General features: G+C 35.1%; 1 protein-coding gene across 4 annotated transcripts in view; it reads right to left on the reverse strand.

Annotated features, from left to right (window-relative positions):
* The window catches only part of LOC150085398 (uncharacterized), a 650,000-nt gene extending 630,771 nt beyond the window's left edge, over positions 1-19,229 (reverse strand). For all 4 annotated transcript variants that reach the window (XR_016546970.1, XM_090374027.1, XM_090374026.1 and 1 more), the window contains exon 1: positions 19,022-19,229. The gene's annotated coding sequence lies outside the window, so the exon portion shown is untranslated. The remainder of the gene's footprint in view (positions 1-19,021) is intronic.
* Positions 19,230-19,362: the final 133 nt, after the last annotated feature.

Consider the following 19,362-nt stretch of genomic DNA (forward strand, 5'->3'; position numbering starts at 1 on the left):
CGCTGAGGGCCTGTGCGTGCTACGACAACGTTGATCTCTGCATTTCGAGCGTACGATTCTTTAAAGGGGCATCTCGCAATTCACAATTGTAGTGCTGTCTCCTCGAAGGCTTACTAGAATATTTATAGTCGTGTCTGACACGACTATAAATATTGACGTGATGCTTGAGTAGTACGTGGCCAACTATCAACGGAAGGGTGTTCTAATATTAATGATAGGACAGTGTACGTTGGATGCCACCCATCAGCTGACTTCCTTTTGTTTAGTAGTTCCAAAGCAAGGCTGAAAACATTCGAATGTTCGGGTTCATGAACTATTAATTACGAATGACTGAGAGATGATATTGAATTTTTGAGAAATGAGAAAGTGACAAAGATTGTTATACCATCTTTGGCACTTTGTCATTTAAAATTAAATTCCCATATGCAAATGGATGTCATCTAGATTACTATACGTCGATATCACAAAGGTAGACATAAGATTTAATTTGTAATTTATCGATATCGATGGCATCAGGTTCGTATAAAGTAACTGGAACTAATTCTATCGACAAAGTAAGTGTCTATTCCTATCCATCAAATGTATCCTGTGGCTATGTAAGCCTTTTAAACTAGCCAGAAGGGTGCGATGGTTTGCCTGTGTTGGCAATAAATTATTTATTTAATTATATATATTTTTTTGCGCGATTGGATAAAACATTCTTTCATCAGTTGGTCTGTGAAGCATCCTGTACTTCTTTGGTATTTTGTGTATCACCCAATCACTAGTTCATAGCCATCGTAAGTCACTTTAAATTATGTGTATCTTGCAGTCTTTTTTTTTTTTCTTTTTACGTTTCTGAACTGTTTGCCGAAAGAGCTCAGGTGGTTGATATTGGCGCAACACACTTTACTCCTTTTGATTCTTGAACATCGTCGCACAGTTTATTTTACGGGCACCTTCAGCACGGTGTGTACTGCAAACTCTTCCATGTCAAGAATAGAAAAGCGGAATAAATTTCTTAAAGGTCTGAACTGCAAATCCATTTCACTTTTTCTCCTTTTGACTAGAGGCAAACAAAATTGTTTCTTGCTCTTAAAAACTACGCAGAAATTCTGTGGAATTCTTGTTTGTTTGGTGGAACTATGAAATCAGTTTTTATGCCATCGGGTTTCAATGACAAAGTTTGATATTATTCTGTATAGATTGGAAAATCTTATAGATTTACAAAATATATATAAAAAAAGGGTATACTCTGAAACTTTCTTGATAATGTTTTTTCAGCTACAAAGTTTGATTCTCCAAGTACACCCGTATAAAAATACCACTATTAAATCTGTTTTTAAGGAATTAGTTGGAAGAAATTGGTCCAAGATATACAGAAATTATGCTGTATAATTGATTATATCAAAAGAACGGTATATTTACATTCTGATGATCGCTTGTTAGAATAACTTAATATATAATAAATATTCTGTTTATTGTACACCACGACTATATAGGTTAGAGGAGTTTAAACTAGTCTTTTTGACAATAAAAGCATTAACGTATTTAGCAGTCACGTGCGCTTGAACTACAGTCCACTGAAATACGTACGCGACCGTATACCCTGTTGACCAATCAACTACGTCATGGCCGTATATTACTAGCTATTTAATACTTATTTAATAGGATTTGTTTTTGTAAAATACATAATCCATTTTGTTTGCCTTTTAACATAACAGTAATACATGTCAGACTTCATGAAAATGAAGCCTGACGTTGTGACATGTAGTCTTCCGTTATACTTAGACATGTTTCGCAATTCTGACACTAAGTAAAACGTACTAAAGCTTAACAAACTATAGTTCTATATGATCTGATCAGATCATCCAGCAGATCCAAACGGATTCTTGACCACTCCTTGTTTTGCACATTCTCAATTTGCAGAAGAAATGTACCCAGTGCATCCTATGTATGCACAAATTGATTAAAGTCATGCGAACGAGATCCTCAGTTCAGCCCAATGATTTCGGCTGGCCGTGCGCAGGGAATTATGATCCATGATAATGAATCTTACGTCATTTACCTATGCATGTAAGAACAAAAAATTAAATTATTCCAGTTGCGGTTCTCAAGTTCTCATTCATGTGCGTCAATACATCATCCGTAACAACCATATAACCTTCATCTGAAACTGACTACTTCAATTATGATTGGTTGATAAAGTGCCCATGCAAATTACTCAACCTCTATCCTGTGCTTCTGACATGTCAGTGATCCGTTTCAGATGATGCGGTGCCAATGATTCTCCAGTATACTGACTGGAGTAAAGCTCCCTTTGGTTTAGACGATTTCATATGCCTGAATAGGTTCTGCTCTTCCCGGTACTCTTCAACAATTACCCATTATTATTGAAAAGTCATACGCCACCACATCCTACTGCGTCTGTTCACCGCTGATTTGGGAAAAGGGTGAGATAGACTTTCCAACTATTATCCCCCAGTCGATCTGGTAAATTATAAGACACGTTTATTGATTTTTGAACTGGATTTTTGGCCCAAATGCGACGTACTTCATTATGGAACATGGATCGTTTAAGGCGAAATGGCAAGTGCAGGTATTTCAGATTCAGAGAAATGTGTGTGTTTGGAAATTACGAGATGAGATTATATATTTTATTTATTTATATATTTTATTAGGAACTGGAAAGTTGCTGGAGAGGCCTTCATCCTGCAGTGGATTTAAAATGGCTGATGATGATGATGATGATGATGATGATTTTATTTTGCCCATATTACGCCTATTTAATTAATAATCTGTAGTTAGAGTTAGAAGGAAATACTCTCCAGAACTTGAAGGATTGGGAATCTGTATTTCTCCGGGTTTGCTAGGGCCGGAAAAATATAGACTACGCTCTGATGTATTCAGAAAAATTTTAAGATAAGGAAAGGAATACAAGGCCATTATGCTAGGTAGTTGGGTTTGCTTCTAAGTGGTTAGTGGCGGATGGCAGGGCGTGGGCGAATGGATCAGGCCTTGGGCGCATAAATTAACAGGGAGTTGAATGATTTTCTGATAACTGAGAGAAATTGTTGAAATTAAATGTAAAAGAGTCACCTATGTTGATAGGATCTATCCAATCATATAAAGGAAGGCAGTAAAAGATATAATAACTATGACAGCATCTTTGAATTCACGAGAGAGACCTGTGGACTGGAGATATCCGAATGTATCCTCCGTTCATAAAGGGGGATCAGAGGGTGACATGAGTCACCATTTGATTCCCCTTTATGTAAGTGAGGAGTTTGAACAAACCTATTAACCTAACTTCTGTTCCCGGGATAATAATGGAGTCACTGGTTGAAGAAGTAATCCAGGACCATCTAGATAGGAGTGCAATTATGCTTCAGTCACGGCATGGGTTTGTTAAGGAGAAATCTTGTCTGACCAATTTGATTGGATACTATGATGCAGTGACAAAAGAACTGGATGCAAAAAATAAGTTTGATATTATTTACTAGATTTCAGGAAAGTTTTTGATTATTTACTAGATTTCAGGAAAGATTTTGATTATTTACTATTATTTGATATTATTTACTAGATTGCAGGAAATCTTTTGACTGCTGTACAAATTGGAGAAGTGTAGCATTAAGGGAAAGTTGTTGCTGTGGATAGAGGGATGGTTGATTGGGAGAAGACAGAGAATGATTATCAATGGACACTGCTCTCCATGGACTAATGCTGTTAGTGCTGTTCCACAGGATTCGGTGCTGGGCCCATTGTTGTTTTCTGAATTTATTAATGATATTCATAAAGGTATGTCAGGTTAATATCGTAGTTTGCAGATGGTACAAAGGTTAACTGGGTAGTTAACGAAAGTAATGAAGGTGTGCTGTTGCAACGAGATCTAGAAAAATTAGGCAGATGGGCTGAGAAATGGAAATTGAGGTTTAACATTTGCAAGGTGCTACATATGGGTAGCAGTAATCCCAGAATAACGTACCAACAGTGTGGTACTATACGCAGGGCAGTGGAAGATGAAAAGGACCTGGGAGTGAGTAATTGTGCAGGCTGATATGAAGTTCTCTGAGCCCTGCAGACAGGCGGCCGGGACAGTTGACGGGGTTGGTCAATGGTATGCAGCAATTTTGATAGTAGGGATAAGGAGATGATTATCAGTGGTCAGGCCACATCATTAGTACCGCATAGGTCTGGAGGCCTCATTTTAGGAAGTATGTAGAGCTGCTGGAACGGCAAATTGAGCGGGTACAGAGAAGGGCAACGAGATTGGTGAGGGAGGGAAAGGGGTGTTCTTACCAAGAAAGACTTCAGTTCTGCAAACTGCAGCGTCTGGAGACTAGGGGCATACGAGGTGATCTGATTGAGGTGTTTAAGGCTTTGAATGGTTTGAAAAAACTCAGTGCTGATGGGATTCTTCCTCTAGCTCAGACTATGCACCTGAGGAGGCATAAATTCAAATTGAGGAAGGATGGTTACAGAATAGATGTACATAAATTTGCCTTCAGCCAACGGGTGGTTGATTGCTGGAACAAGCTTCCATCCGTTGTTGTGTAAGTGAGGAGTTTGAATAAATTCAAGGAAGAACTAAACAAAATATTGGAGGGAGGGAATGAATAGGTGAAATGGGATTTCTTTTTTTTTTTACTGATGCTTTATAAGATTGCTTTGATTGCTTTCTTACATCATTTGCCACTACTAATAGTAAAACTAAATTTGGAATTAATGGTTTTAATCGAAAAAAAGGGATGCAAGAATAGAAAGAATAAAATATTACGGAAGAAATTTTGGGCCTATGAGCTTTTTTGCTAGGTGCCCTATTATAGCCTCACTTTCATTTCATTTTAAAATTAAATGAATATAATAAGTAATGAAATTAATGAAAAACATCATAAGCTTTGACTGAATCAAAAGAATGATAGAACGTGGGAAAGATCGCATGTTTCAACCCCAAGGTCAAGTGGGTGAACCTTTTCTGAGTAGCTAATTTGCATATTTTTATCATTATTTGCTGTTAACATTTATATAATCGGGCAGCGTATGATTATATGGCATATGCAGGAATCAATGTATTATACTCTATTTTTTAAGAGTAGTATATATGCAGAATAACATCGGAACATCAGGTAATCAAGGAAAGTAGGTCACTATCTTGCAGTTATTTAAGGCTAGTGTCGGTGTTATAAAAATGCCTTAATTACAGCCAACTTGGGGCCGTCTTAATCACAAGCTTGGTTGTACTCGTAATTAAGATATATTTTTATAAATATCTATATTTTCTATATATTCTACATTTTTTAGGTGTTACATTTTTATCAAGGTAGTGTGGAAAAATGGTATTTCAGGCGAGATATCGTTTTTCTCTCTCTCTCTCTCTGTTTGCACGGTAACTAGATTTTGAAAATAAAAAGACACCATTCTATTTTGATTACCAGAAAAACCCAATATGACTTCAATGTTATTTCTTACTTTGCTCTCATGCAGCACGTTTGAGAAGCATTCATATTCAGCTATAAGACAGAAGTCACTTTTTTGTTGAAGAGGGGAGTGAGACTCATGTTTATTTTCACTGAAAAGGTCTGCTAAGTCAGCAAAAAGTTCCATATAGATGAAATTAATGTTGTACGACATGTACACTGGGTACTGGTGAAGCTTCAACAAATTCGTGAGCTTCCGCTGTTTTGTTTGACCGCGAGAGAATATATATAGTTGTCTTATGTGAAAGGGAAAGTGCTTTAGGCTAGTACATTTTTTGTTCATATTTTTGGTGAAAGGTATCATGGCAACTCGTTGTGAAGGTAGTCACAATATTAGATACAATTAAATCGATGCCATTACAACTACTTCAGAGTTCACTACGAACAAAATATTCCGAAGGACTCTAAGGAATCACATTAGAATGTGCACTGCATACGAACAAATACACTTTTGGGAGGTTTGCACAGTGGATCCAATTGTTCCTTGATTGCAGGTGGCCCGCCTTCACCTCTCCTTATTTCACAACATATTGAAAAACGTTGAAAATCTGGTTCGTTCAATATTGAAAATCTTATCTGCACAATCTATAAGCAGAATATATATTACCAATTGTGCCAATTATACGCTGAGCAGTAAACACGATTATTAATTAGTTTTCTTTGGCTTCATCCACACTCATACAATTGCAGAAGTCTATTTGAAGGATGTGCTCCTTAACCTTTTATCTGATTTCTTAATATGTTCTTAATGCAGTCGGATTTTCCCAAAGTGACGATATACAACTTCTCAACATGCCGCGAGATACAGTAAGACACGCGTTTCAGTTGACCATGGTAGAAGCAGACGGTCTGATCCTGTGTGGCAGCCCCTGAATATAAGAAGAAAATTTAATTTTTGTCATGTTATCGTTCATTAACAGAGATGAAACTCATACATACACTTCGGATGAAAAAAAAAATTCATAGCGTGTCTAGCACTGCTCACTGCATCCACTTCTGTTCAGAGGTAAGTTGATTAACGTTGACTAACAATGTGGCGAATTGGCATTTTTGATATAATACTGAGAATAATTGATGTATGGCTAACATTAGTAGCTCTACAAATTACGTTGACGGCATCCGACCAATTTTTCTGTTTACAGTCAATGTAATTTATAAAGTTAGGCTGTACTTGTTAGCCATTCATCAATTATTATAGCGATGGGAATTAGATGCCGAGATGAATTAGTCTCTGGTATAATGCAAAACTAAAAGTTGCTTGTAGATAATCAGCAGAAATTAAGATACATCAATTCGCTTGTTTAATTTCTGGTACAGTATGTATATAATTTTGTATTTTCTAACTTCCATGTGTTCCTTCAAAATGGAAATATCAGAGCATAAACAGAAGCGATTTAAGTCCTTTGAAATTTCAAATTACCATAAAACCTTCGTGAAAAGATACGCAAAGCTAAATTTTTAATTTTATTATATTAGAGCACTCTTTATTTTGTATATTATATTATTCTGGCGTTGTCAAAATACATGATGTCCATTTATCATTGTCATTTGCCATTGGTCAACGATGTTTACCTTTAAAGAGGGAGAGGAGGCAGTTTCATTGGGACAGCATAGCATTTGAGGAGCAGTACAGCATTCATTACTGCGGTTCGTAAACTGGGTTTTATCCGAGGTTTTTCAAACTGCGAACGTACTACACAATACTGCATATTGTGTGTATTATTAGTTAATTAATTACTATAAGTTAATTAATTATTTACTTTTCACTTCTATAAATCACAGGAAATATAAAAAATCAATTAATTAAAGAAACGTAACGCATTGCGTACATTACCTAACTTGTTTTATGTCTGGGGTTTTTCTAAAACCTCAGATCTAAGTACAAGTTGCACCTGTGGTGCAAGGACGGTAATGCAAACACTGTACTACCTGCGAACGCCGGTATGAATGTAACATTATGATTACTATAACTTTCAGTCTTGCGAAAAAATAACTGAAGATGGGGAAAAAATAACAAACATTTATTCTTAGCGGCATTCATTCTTCTTAGAAGCAATAGTTGTTCAGGAACAACGATAACTTCTCTCATATTACTTACCCTGTTCACTGATGATATTTATCATGCACTCTACCGAATTCCGATACTCGGTTTACTCAAGACAGAAACTTTAACTGCTTTCCACAACTCCAGAATCACATCTTTGAATCGATCAATGAAACGGTATTTGTGAGTTTTCAATATACTGTAATGCTTATCTTTTCACAAGAAAGCGCTCGTTGGACGACTTGAATATCTCAGGAAAGCGTTCTCCTGAATTAATTCTATTTAGGTATTAATTATCTGATATTTACTAAAATTATGGTGTTTCACAGAATTACAAAAGCCTAGTTCTTACTCATGGTACTGGAGCTCATATGTCGAAATAATAAATAATAACCATACTCTTTTTCATATTACAGTCAAATAACTCAATGATATCGTTCCTCCTTTGACGTGTAAATCGATAAATTTATAACTTTTAAGCAGTTTTTGTTCTACCTTTCCAAAATTAAATGTTTCTTGTAGCATAAAACTGTTATTCATATCTGAGAGTGGCGAAAGAATTTGCACACTAATTATGAATTAAGGCATTGGGTGATAAACTGTGGACAATGGACGAGTTCCTGGTAGGGCCAAAAATCGTTTAAATGTTTTTTTCTTTCGTAAAAGCAAAGTAATTGAACCGAAATTAACCACACAAAAATATAAAATCACTTTCATTGTCAGACAATATTTAGATCATTTTTTGTTTATTGTGTGACATCATGCTTATACGAAGGCCCTCGTGGGTAGCACACCAGATGGAAAAGACATGGGTTCGAGTCCCGTCTATGACGTGAGGAATTTTTATAGGCATTTTTTTCACGCCGTGGCCGAGTTAGTCGGTCTCAGGCGAGGGTAGGATGGTTTTTCTTCTCCCAGAAACTCGGGTTTTTCGTCTAGCAAAACAGAAAATCGACCACAGAACACGCAAATTATAAACAGTATATATGGAACAATGTGGCTTTAGTCGTCAATGCTCCTAAAATCCTAATACAACAGCTTATACGAAGCTTAGATTTTTCTTTCATTTTATATCATGAAAACCGAACTCTGTTCTCGGTTGATAGGAAATTAATAATCCGTTGCTGTTTCCGTCAATGACACCGTAATTAACAATAGTTTGCACTAGAATGCAAGGTCACACATCAATATATTTTAAAAATATAAAATATTTTTAAATTGTAGATGCAGAAGTTTCATAATTTTAGAGTTTTTTTTTTCATTCAATTTAAAATTTAACAAGCGTATTTTCTTAACCTTTATAAGACTTGAAATTTTTTTTAAATACAGCAATAAAAACATTGAATATTCTGTTATTGTATGCGAGAATTATTCTTGCCAGGATTCATTTCTGGCAAGAATAATTGCTAGGATTTATATTGAGCACACGCTCAACACAAATTTCAACCGCACGTTTCACAACATTATGAAAAGTTTTTCAGTTGTCACAAGGTTATATTGTACAATCAAGCTCGTGGCTAGCACAATGGTTGTGATCGACATTCTTCCCCATCTTGAGAAAAATGTCCAATCCAATCGAGATGTAGGGAAATTTTATTCTCTTTTTCGTACCATAGTCGAGTTAGTTGATGATTGGCTGCGGCGTGGTTTTATCTCCCACAAAATGTTTTTTTTTTATCGTCCTGCAAACTGACCAAAGATACATGCAAGTACAGACGCAATATACTGATGATTCGTGGCCTTAGATGCCTTATCACTTAACATACACTAAACAACAATCACTTTATATGTAATGAGAGAGAGAGAGAGAGAGAGAGAGAGAGAGAGAGAGAGAGCTATCATCTTAATGCTAATAAATAATTTGTTGCTTGTTACAATCAGAATACTGCGAGCAATGAGATGAGTAAGTTGACCTTGCTGGAACGATATAATCTTCTCCATTGTAGGCGGCAGCTATATTTTAAAGTCCACTGAATAATACTATTATGTAGCCGAGTGGTCAGGAGCGGGAGTGCAGTAGCACGCGCTCTTTGAGTAGACCGGAGTTCAAGCCCCTGACTGCTGAATACGGTCGATCTGTCAACCCGCACTGGACCAGCGTGGCAGATTATGGTCCATTTCCCTCAGCATGAATTGTTGAGGAGGCTTCCATCCTGCAGTGGGTTGATGGCTGCACTTTGCCTTTTATCTAGTGCTATTAGGCCTCAAAGAGATCAAGGGCCATTAGGTGCTAGTGAATCATTCTTCAGGTTTTGTTTTACTAGATTAAATCCTGTGTTTCTGGGGGAATATCTTTTAATTCTCGTCCGAGATTGACTAACTCAGCTACTGTGTGAAAAAGCCCATAAAAACTTTTTATATTCCGATGGGAAGTAATATTCAACGTTGCTAAACAAATACAACCTTTCCACACTGTATGAGAAAGTGTTACCACTATCCTGCGTACTACCGCGAAGTTCTGAGTACAACCGTTTTTTTTTTAAGTATTTCTTCCATATGATAGCTGTAAAAAGCTTGTCATGTGATAAACTGAATTCGAAACGATCCTGTAAATGCTGCATATTGAAACTTGCAGCAATTCGGTATGTCATTAACGCTGCACTTTTGTATTTCAAATTCTCGCATCACTTTAATTCTTATCTAAATGAAACAAGATAATAGGGATTAGATAACTCTCATTATGTGGTCTGTAACAAAATCATTGGTGGTCGTTAGATAGCAGGGTAATGAAGAGTCACAAATGATTATTTTTCTCTTAAGAAACAGCAGTTGCTTCTGATTTAAACAAAATGCAGCAAGGAGAAGATGAGCTATTTATGAAATAGGCACACGGACTTTTAGCAAAGATGGAGGCAAGTGATAATGGAATGTGTGGTTCGCAGTGTTTCCATATAATTTATTTTTATTTATAAAAATAAAAATCGAAGTCTTCGCCTTGGTAAAAAATAAATAGACAGCCAGCTAAATTATCTCTTAACCATTTACAGTTAATAGTTAACAGTTAATGGAATCAAATAAATGGATGAATGTTTTGTTTTTTGTGTGTGTTCTTTAAAGCCGAAAATGTCTGTTATGTTTAATTTCCTCTAACAGTACTTCAGATACTGTTTATTTTGTCAGAATTAATCGGTGCATTTATTGCACAAGTTTACTCTTGCAGATCTTTATTGGTAAATACAGTAACAGATTAAAGCAGGTTGGCGAATCAACTAGCGATGTTAGAGACAGTTGAATTGTTGAAACTGTAACACACTCGGCTGGTCATTTGTTCATCAACTCAAGTCAAAGCTAGTCCGCCCTACATTTAATTCTCAAGTGGGTACATTCTCGCATATACTGAACATTTACTAATATCTAATATTACAAACTAGTTTCATCCGCACTTTGTCACTATCCGCAAGTTCCAGCATCCATTGCATCATTACATGAATCCAAATTATGGTAATTTGTTTGAAACTGCCGTAATGGTGCTTTCGATATTCAATTGATCGGTCGTTAACGTTTAGTAAACATATGTTTTATTAATACTAAAACACTGTGTGCGTATGTATATTATGGATGCGTTAAATTATGGTTGTCGTTAGTACTGGTGCACAATATCTGTATAATTAATCAAAATAATTAAAATAAGCATCAAAATCATTTAAAAAAATCTCAATCTAATAGCAGATCTAAATTTACTTTTAAATTATTACGTTTATCGAAGATGTTAGATATTACTTGAGGAGTGACAATAAATTAAATCAAATCTTATTAGCATCTCAATTTCTCGTTGAATGTATTGAACCACCTCAACTGCGTTGGGCTTGCTTTGGACGCCTTTCGTATTATTACGCGCACTTTTTTTTAATCTCATCCTAATTTAGATATATTTTACTGATCATGGATGCTTTATCTATGTTCAACTTCCTGCAATAAGCTTATACGGGCGTGTATTTGCCTCTCAGGATTTTAGATAATCTATTTGTTATTAGATTGTTTAAATGCAGAATCTAACTTTCATAAAGAAGGTTCGACTCAAAAGAATGCAAAACTGCATTCAAAAGTGTAAATATTAATTGCTTTTGTATTATTACCACTGGAGAGAGTTCCCAGTGGTAATAATACAAAATAAGAATTAATTGTTATTTGCGATTATATATTATCACTTTTTGTATAATGCATGCCCTAAAAATAGTTAGGGCAAATCCAGCAGCAATTGTAACTTGTTGCCATAGAACGGGACATAACCACAAGTTATTCAAAGAAGCTTAAAAACACAAAATTATACAAAAATCATTTGGAGAATCATTGGAACGTCATCTGTTCCAGTGCTGTGACTAGAAGGGATAAAATGCAACGCTAAAAAAAATCGTATCTCTCACCAACATATTAATAAAAGTCTAGAAACGTGTCTTTCTTGTTTTTCTACTGAGTTAAGGATGAATAATATCGATATAATTTTTGTATATAACCGTTACGTGTTATAATGAATAACAAATAATATAGAATGGAATCAGATGAACTGAATGCCGCTAGAAGATACTATGATGAAAGGTAAATGGTTAATGTCAGAATCATCTCATTAAACTCGGCTAATACAGGATGGTCCATATCTCAGTTTACCGAGAAGACATGTAATCTATCGAGAAGTAAATTACCGAAAACAGTTAATTTAAATGTCATGAATAATATCACATAAATATAATATTAATAAAGTAATAGAATTAGATTGACTTCAAACTTTAAATTGTACAAAATATATATTGGTAAAATGTATATAATATTATTTATTTATTTAATTGTCGGTATATATTTCTGTATTATAAAAAAATATATCTAAATTATATTTTGGTTTTATTTTTGAAAGTGAATTTTCAAAACAATTTCAGTGGAATTCGGAAAAACAAAAAACGAAGGGAAAAAAAGGCGAAAATTAAAATTCAAACCGTAATGGCACATTATACGGCGACAGTTGGGTGAGTCACTTCTTACGCTATTAAAATATACCAAGGCAGGGTTCAGTGACTTCGTCGACCATTTCGTAGCGGTGCAGGTTATCAAAATCCACTTATGGTCTATAAATAAACTGATAGAGAGACAGATCACTGTTAACAATAGCAAGAACAAAAGTTTAACGCGAACCAAAATGAGATACCCCTTTCCCCTTTTACTGGATTTTTAGCCAGAACGATGCAAGCTAGTTTGCGGTACATAAATGGCTGAAAGAATTCTCTTCAGAATCGATTTATAAAGCAAGACATATAAAGAAATCAATTATGAAAATGTTGAGAACGACCATCAAGGATAATTACTGATAGGAAAGATCATTTGGTTATCCTTCTGCCTTCGAGTAATCGGGAGCTGATGTCCTCACAGTTATTGGGAGAATAAAAAGATGAGTGCTAGACAATTGTGATTTTTTTTACCGTAATTATTTGTTATAGGAGAAGGGATTTGTTTACCACAAAGAATGCTTTCTTAATGAAGAGAAATCTTTCGGTAAACATCGAGTAATCGTCAAATATGAGTGGCAATAGAAATCAAATCCTTCGTGTAAATTGAGACTACAATTTTAAACCGAAAGCTACATGTACTAAAATAAATAGTTATGCTTGAATTTTCATCCCTCTTTTGTCAGAAATTATCCAAATGGTAAGCCGATGAAAATAATAGATTTTCGCTCACAACCTCTGACCTTTTCCCTTTGATCTGCCGCTTTGTGCGACTCTAACACGTAACTACTGAGAGCCAAAATAACGCTCATTTGTTGCTGCGCAAGTGGATGCCTCATAGTCTTTGTTTCATGAATTATGAGCTCGAATACTTTCACAAGAACAGCTCATAAACGCCAGCTCTCAGCTTGAAGTAATTGCCACGACATGTTTCATTAACAATACATAATTCATTTATTCGTAAATATTCTTGTTTTGTGTAGAAATTTCTACGTCACCCCATTTTATCGTTCTCTTGCAGTCTCTACTTTCAATACCTACCTATTTGCCAATAAATCAATCACTGAATTACTTAGTATGTTTATTTAAACATCAATCACACGACAATTTCCAGTTACAATGTATGTAAATTCTGAATTGAATACAGAAATAATTGACTTCAATATAATATAAAATAGAGCTTTGTATAAAATTCTGTATGTTAAGAAACTGATTATTAAAAATACATAATTAAATGAATATTGATCAAATGCGGATGTTGCCACACAACTTACAAAACTGGCCTCTCATTGGGTGCCAACCCAGGAATTGAAAGCAAAATAGCAACATCGTGTCTTCATTTCTGATGAATACCACAAGCCAGTGGATAAAAAGCATAAACATAAATGAAAATGAGAATAAAATTGAATTACCAATATAATACAAAATGTAAAATAGAAATTATTAGAATTAAAAGGGGAATTTTTTTAGAAAATGGCTTTTGAACTCTATCGTAGACACAATGAAGACGCAAATTTAAAACTGGAAATAATAATAACAGACATTTCTAGAGACATAACATTTTAGCCTAATACTAGTTAAAGAGATTTGAAAACATAATTAAAAGTGAGTAGCTGTTGTTGTTGGATTTTAGGAGCATCGGCGGCTAAGGTGTATATTGTCTGTAAATATGTCTGTAAAATCTCAGGATTTTAGATAATCTATTTGTTATTAGATTGTTTAAATGCAGAATCTAACTTTCATAAAGAAGGTTCGACTCAAAAGAATGCAAAACTGCATTCAAAAGTGTAAATATTAATTGCTTTTGTATTATTACCACTGGAGAGAGTTCCCAGTGGTAATAATACAAAATAAGAATTGTTTGTTATTTGCGATTATATATTATCACTTTGAGTGTGGTTTAAGATCGATTTTCTGTTTGCTGGATGAAAAACCAGAGTTTCCGGGAGAAATAACCATGCTACCCTCGCTGAGACTGACTAACTCATCCACGTTGTGAAAAAACGTCTATAAAATTCCTCTCGTCATCGACGGGATTCGAACTCAGATTTTTTCCACCCGGTGTGGGAAGACGACGATCCTACCAACTCTGCTACTCACCAGGGCACGTGGGTACAAGGCAAGTAGCCTACAGAAGCATGAAGGGATATGGAAGGCAATGACTTTAATATGTAGAATTATTTTATATTATATTTCTGCGTGATTTCGTTATGATTCGCCCTCCTCCCTCCCTAGAAAAGTTCTGCATAAAGTGATTTTATTGTATATAATACAATAAAATCACTCTATGCACAAAAACACTGTATGATTGATTATAATGTTCAATACTGCGAATAGAATATAAAGAAACTAGTTGAGAGGTCTTAAGAATTTATTTAAGGTCCATATTAAACAATAAAAAATAATCACTTGAAGTTACTTAGATATAAAGATAGATGTAGTTATTTTTCCAAGACTAATGTTGAAAAAGGAACACCAATACCACGAAACGTATACAATATATTAATGCTACGATTAGGATTATAATTTTGAGATTTTATATACTCAGCAAGTTTGTGATTTTATTTTTATTGATTATTAGGGTATCTTGAAATTCAGAAAACACAATCGCACCTAGCTAAGTGTAATTTTTGCTGCATAGTTTCGCGGTATATTTGGTGTTCCTTTTGCAACCAGTCATTTTAAGCGAGCTAAATCGAACATAGAGAATAAAAGTAAGAACTTTTTATTCTATATACATTTAAATCAGACGTTGTTTTTCAGTTGGGTTGTAAGTGTGAGGCTGAAAGGAATATAAGGCCAGATTGGAGAAATTAAAGAATATTCTGATGTCCTTCGTTCAAAACTCAGAAGGCCTCTTTCGTTCTATAAATTCACTGTAAAATTGGGTATATTATCACAAAATAATATATGTAAATAGCCAAAGGAAATAATAAGCTATTTCATAGTTATATAATTAACTCTCATTTTATCTGTTTCACGAAGATTTCAAAATAACAGGAGGCAGTTTACGAAACGCCATTCTCAGAGCATCACCCTCCCATTAATTTTTTTTAATATACTTGTATATTTAATTTCAGTTATTTCTCCTTTCAGACACTAAATTCAAGATATAAATTTCATGTCTAAGATATTTCGTTATTCTCTGACACGAGTGTCGAATTTCAAAGAAATAATACAACTAAACAATTCTTTTAGTCATATTCTGTTTTCCTTTAGCCACTGAGTCTAATTCAATTTGTCTTTCTTTTATTCGGAGGCTTTTTAATTCCCTTTTTGTTTTTCGAGTTCCAAAATCTATAGGAGATGCCTGCACCTGTAGCACAGATATATCATTTTCATTCTTGTTTACCGAAATTGAGGTAACTGTTCAATCTATTTCTATTACTTCCATCTACTTGTTTTTCTTCTCTCACAGCGCACCCCACAATATATTTTTCTCTCCCATGTTTCTGATGGTTTCCTGCATTATCAAACGCGTTCATCACCTCTCTCTCAGAAAAGCGCATTTTCACTCCTGTACGGTTTTTCCTTTCCACACGTCATACAGTTATTTCGATTGCACGCGAAGCTTCGCATGCCTTAGCTCTGTATACCCTCCTGCATTTATTCTTGCCGGTAACATATCTGTGCTACCAGCGATTACCGCTCATTTCATCATGCTGCTTTTACCCGTGTGGATGATATAATCCTGTGAATTTTGAACCGCTCTGATCCTCAATTCTCTGGTGTAATGAATCAACAAGAACGCTGGTCTGTGCCAGCTTGCTTAACGGAAGTAATGGCTGTCGGTCAGAAAACTCACAACCACAGAATTAGCATTCTTCTTGCAGATAGCTTTTCGAAGTGAAACAGAATAACGAAACCAATGTATATGCGCTATTGTTTTCAAGTGTCTAGCAGGTTTCCTTTCGAAACAGCGCAGCCAGATGAGTTGACTTCGTTGAGACATTATAGTGGAGACTTACTGAAAATCATCTTTATGGCTGCCATTTTACAACCGAGCCAGATTAAAGTATAAATAGAGCAGAAGCTGAGATGAGTAATCGCGTTTATGGAGGGTACTTCTTTATAAAGGTCATTTCAGTCAGTAATTCCTGAGGTTTTATTTGTCATCCAGTGTACGGAAAAGTTAATATAATTTGAACCTTTTACGCTGTGAGCGTTATTTAGAGATAGAACCATAAATTCAGAAAACTACTGCGCACTATGTTAGTAAAGAAATATTTCTTCTGATTAACCAGGTACAGAAATATACTGGTGTTTCGAACTCGATTATATGAGTTCTCCTTCAGTGTCAATTATTCTGAAGGTTTCAAAAATCTTGTGGAGGTATGGAAAATTTTGTGACTTTCCATGAAAGTATTAGAATTGAATATATGCGGTCTAATAGTAGCTGTATTATGAAAATCGACTGACCAGGTTGTACAAAAATAAGTATTTATGCAGACAATTTCAAATAATTCTCTTCGTTGATTAGTTTAAGAATCTCTTGGAATGTCGACCATAGATAGCCAACTCATGTTATACATGATGCGATCTGTATTGTGCATTGTGTTCTTAATAAGTGTGAGTATTTATGAGTCCATTTGCACATTGTGCGAACCCGGATTAACTGATGGCGGGTTTTCTACTCTCAGCTTCGGGTCGCCTATTTTGGTCTCCGAAAGGATTGGAACGAGATTTCGTTACTAGTTCGAAAAGCTCCCAAGATATCATTGGTCCTTCGAGAGAATTATTATTGAATCTCTCATAAAAGCGATTAAATATGCAGGTGGTTATGTGGCTCTAGGACAACAGATCATATAAATAGTAACTGATTCATCAGAAATCTACTTTTGATTAGGCAACCGGAAAAAACAAAATTTATCTTGTTTCAGACTCATCAAATAACATCCTTCAGATTTCATACCCCTCAAATTAATATCGATATTCGTATAATCTGCAAAGAAGTGTGCAATCCTCTTTAGAACTTTTTTATTTCCTGTTTAAAAGCGAAAAAAAAGAATGTTTAACTAAATTGTACCTATGAAGTCTGCCAGCACTCTCTTTGAGTCTTATAGTATTAACAGCCACTTGAGTCTTATAGTATTAACAGGTCCATATTCGCTAACTTGCTTTCTGATTTATGACCTTTGAATATGCATAATAAATCAATGATAACATACGTCCAACCGGAACATCATAACGATTGCACAATCCATTTATTTAATATTTGTGGAAACCATACGATAGCTCCTGCTGTTCCAGTGATAATAAATAAATGACACTCTACACTCTATGCCCATACGAACGATGCGCTAACTTGCTGTGCCATCCATCTGTACAAAATGTCCTCCTATTTGTCACACCTTACGTATGGAGATAGTTTATTTGGTACCCATGCAAACTAAAGGCGGTGTTACTAAATCCGGATTAATCTCATATTGATGCATTACACAGATAATATACTAAACACTTCATAACTTTAAAATATAATAAAATAATCTAACTCATTATAAAGATTTCATTCAGAGTTGACAATCTCCAGTTTGTGAATTTCTTGATACATATAAGACTAAATATACTAACGTTGGTAATTCTTGGCTAGAAAGCATTAAAAATGCGGTGTAACTCGCCTATCCTTCTTTCTCATGAAATATTTAAACACCCTTCAGGGTTCGATGTCCTCTTTTGAATTGGTTAAAAAGATTATTTTAAGCCTTTGAAGATGTGGATGAAGAATAGGCACCACATCCGCTAAGAAATCACCTAAATTATTTATGATATCACACTTTCATTGGATGCCTCTTTCATTTTCAAGTTATAGGCGTAGTAAATATAATAAAGCCAGTCCTGAAACGCCATTGGTTCCAACTATAATCGCCTTTTCCAACATGGTTCAATGATATGTGAATACATTTAATACATTCAGGTCAGTTGTCTCATTTAAAGGTTTTTCATTTGAGTATAGGCCTAAACTAAGAAGAAAAATGACCATATAATTCCGGATGATTATTTCTAATGGTTGAAACAGTGATACTTTTCTTAAAATTGTCTAAAATTTTACACTACTAGCAATATTTTTATATTGTTATTTCGACAATGTTCAGTAAATATTATCCTTATAGATTGGACTGAATAAAAAAAGTTCGACCTGTTCATATAAATGATTTCTTAATGCAATATGGAACTGAAGTATTCTGTTCCGGCATCAGGGATTTTTATGTGAATTTATAGACACTCTTGATGAACGCTAAAGTGATTTGTCTTTATAACAGATGTCACTGTAGTTTCAGGGTATGTGCGCCCTTTCGAAATATTAACACATGCAGAAGAATTACAAAATATCATTTAGCTTAAGACATAAAAGTGTGCCATTTTCTTAAATAACAATATTGATCACTTAGTTTATAATAGCGGTTCACCTCCGTTGATACGCACAACCTCCGAAAGAAGAGGTTGACTGCTCTATTCAACCTCCTAAAGTAAACAAATACGTTCTTGCTGTTTAGCGTAATTTAAAACTCTAAGAAGAAATCCGGTTACATCGCAAGGAAAAAAATATGTGAAACCACCCGGGAATAATAAAAAAAAAATTTCCATACCTGCAAGCATCATCCTAAAGCATCGGGTTGGATAAGCTTCCTTTCACGGTTTCGAACAAGAAACCTGCTTGAGCTGCTGGAACTTGAGGCTAGGTTCTTAACGATCATTAAAACTGACACCGAAAAGGTAAGGGGTTTCAAGTCTTACCGTGGCGGCACGAGCGGTAAAAGCTCTGGTACGACTGCCTGTGTCTACAGAGATGCAGCAATGCTGCCGAATTCATATCGTCATCCACTACGCATGCGTACACTTCTTACAAACGATTATCCTTTGCTGTTGCCATGAGCAACGGAACGCTGGAAACCGCATATCGAGCTGTAGCATCGTCGAGCCCTGCCCA

Source organism: Mastigoproctus giganteus, chromosome 5, assembly GCF_048544385.1.
Source record: "Mastigoproctus giganteus isolate SK-2022 chromosome 5, ASM4854438v1, whole genome shotgun sequence".
Taxonomy (NCBI): domain Eukaryota; kingdom Metazoa; phylum Arthropoda; class Arachnida; order Uropygi; family Thelyphonidae; genus Mastigoproctus; species Mastigoproctus giganteus.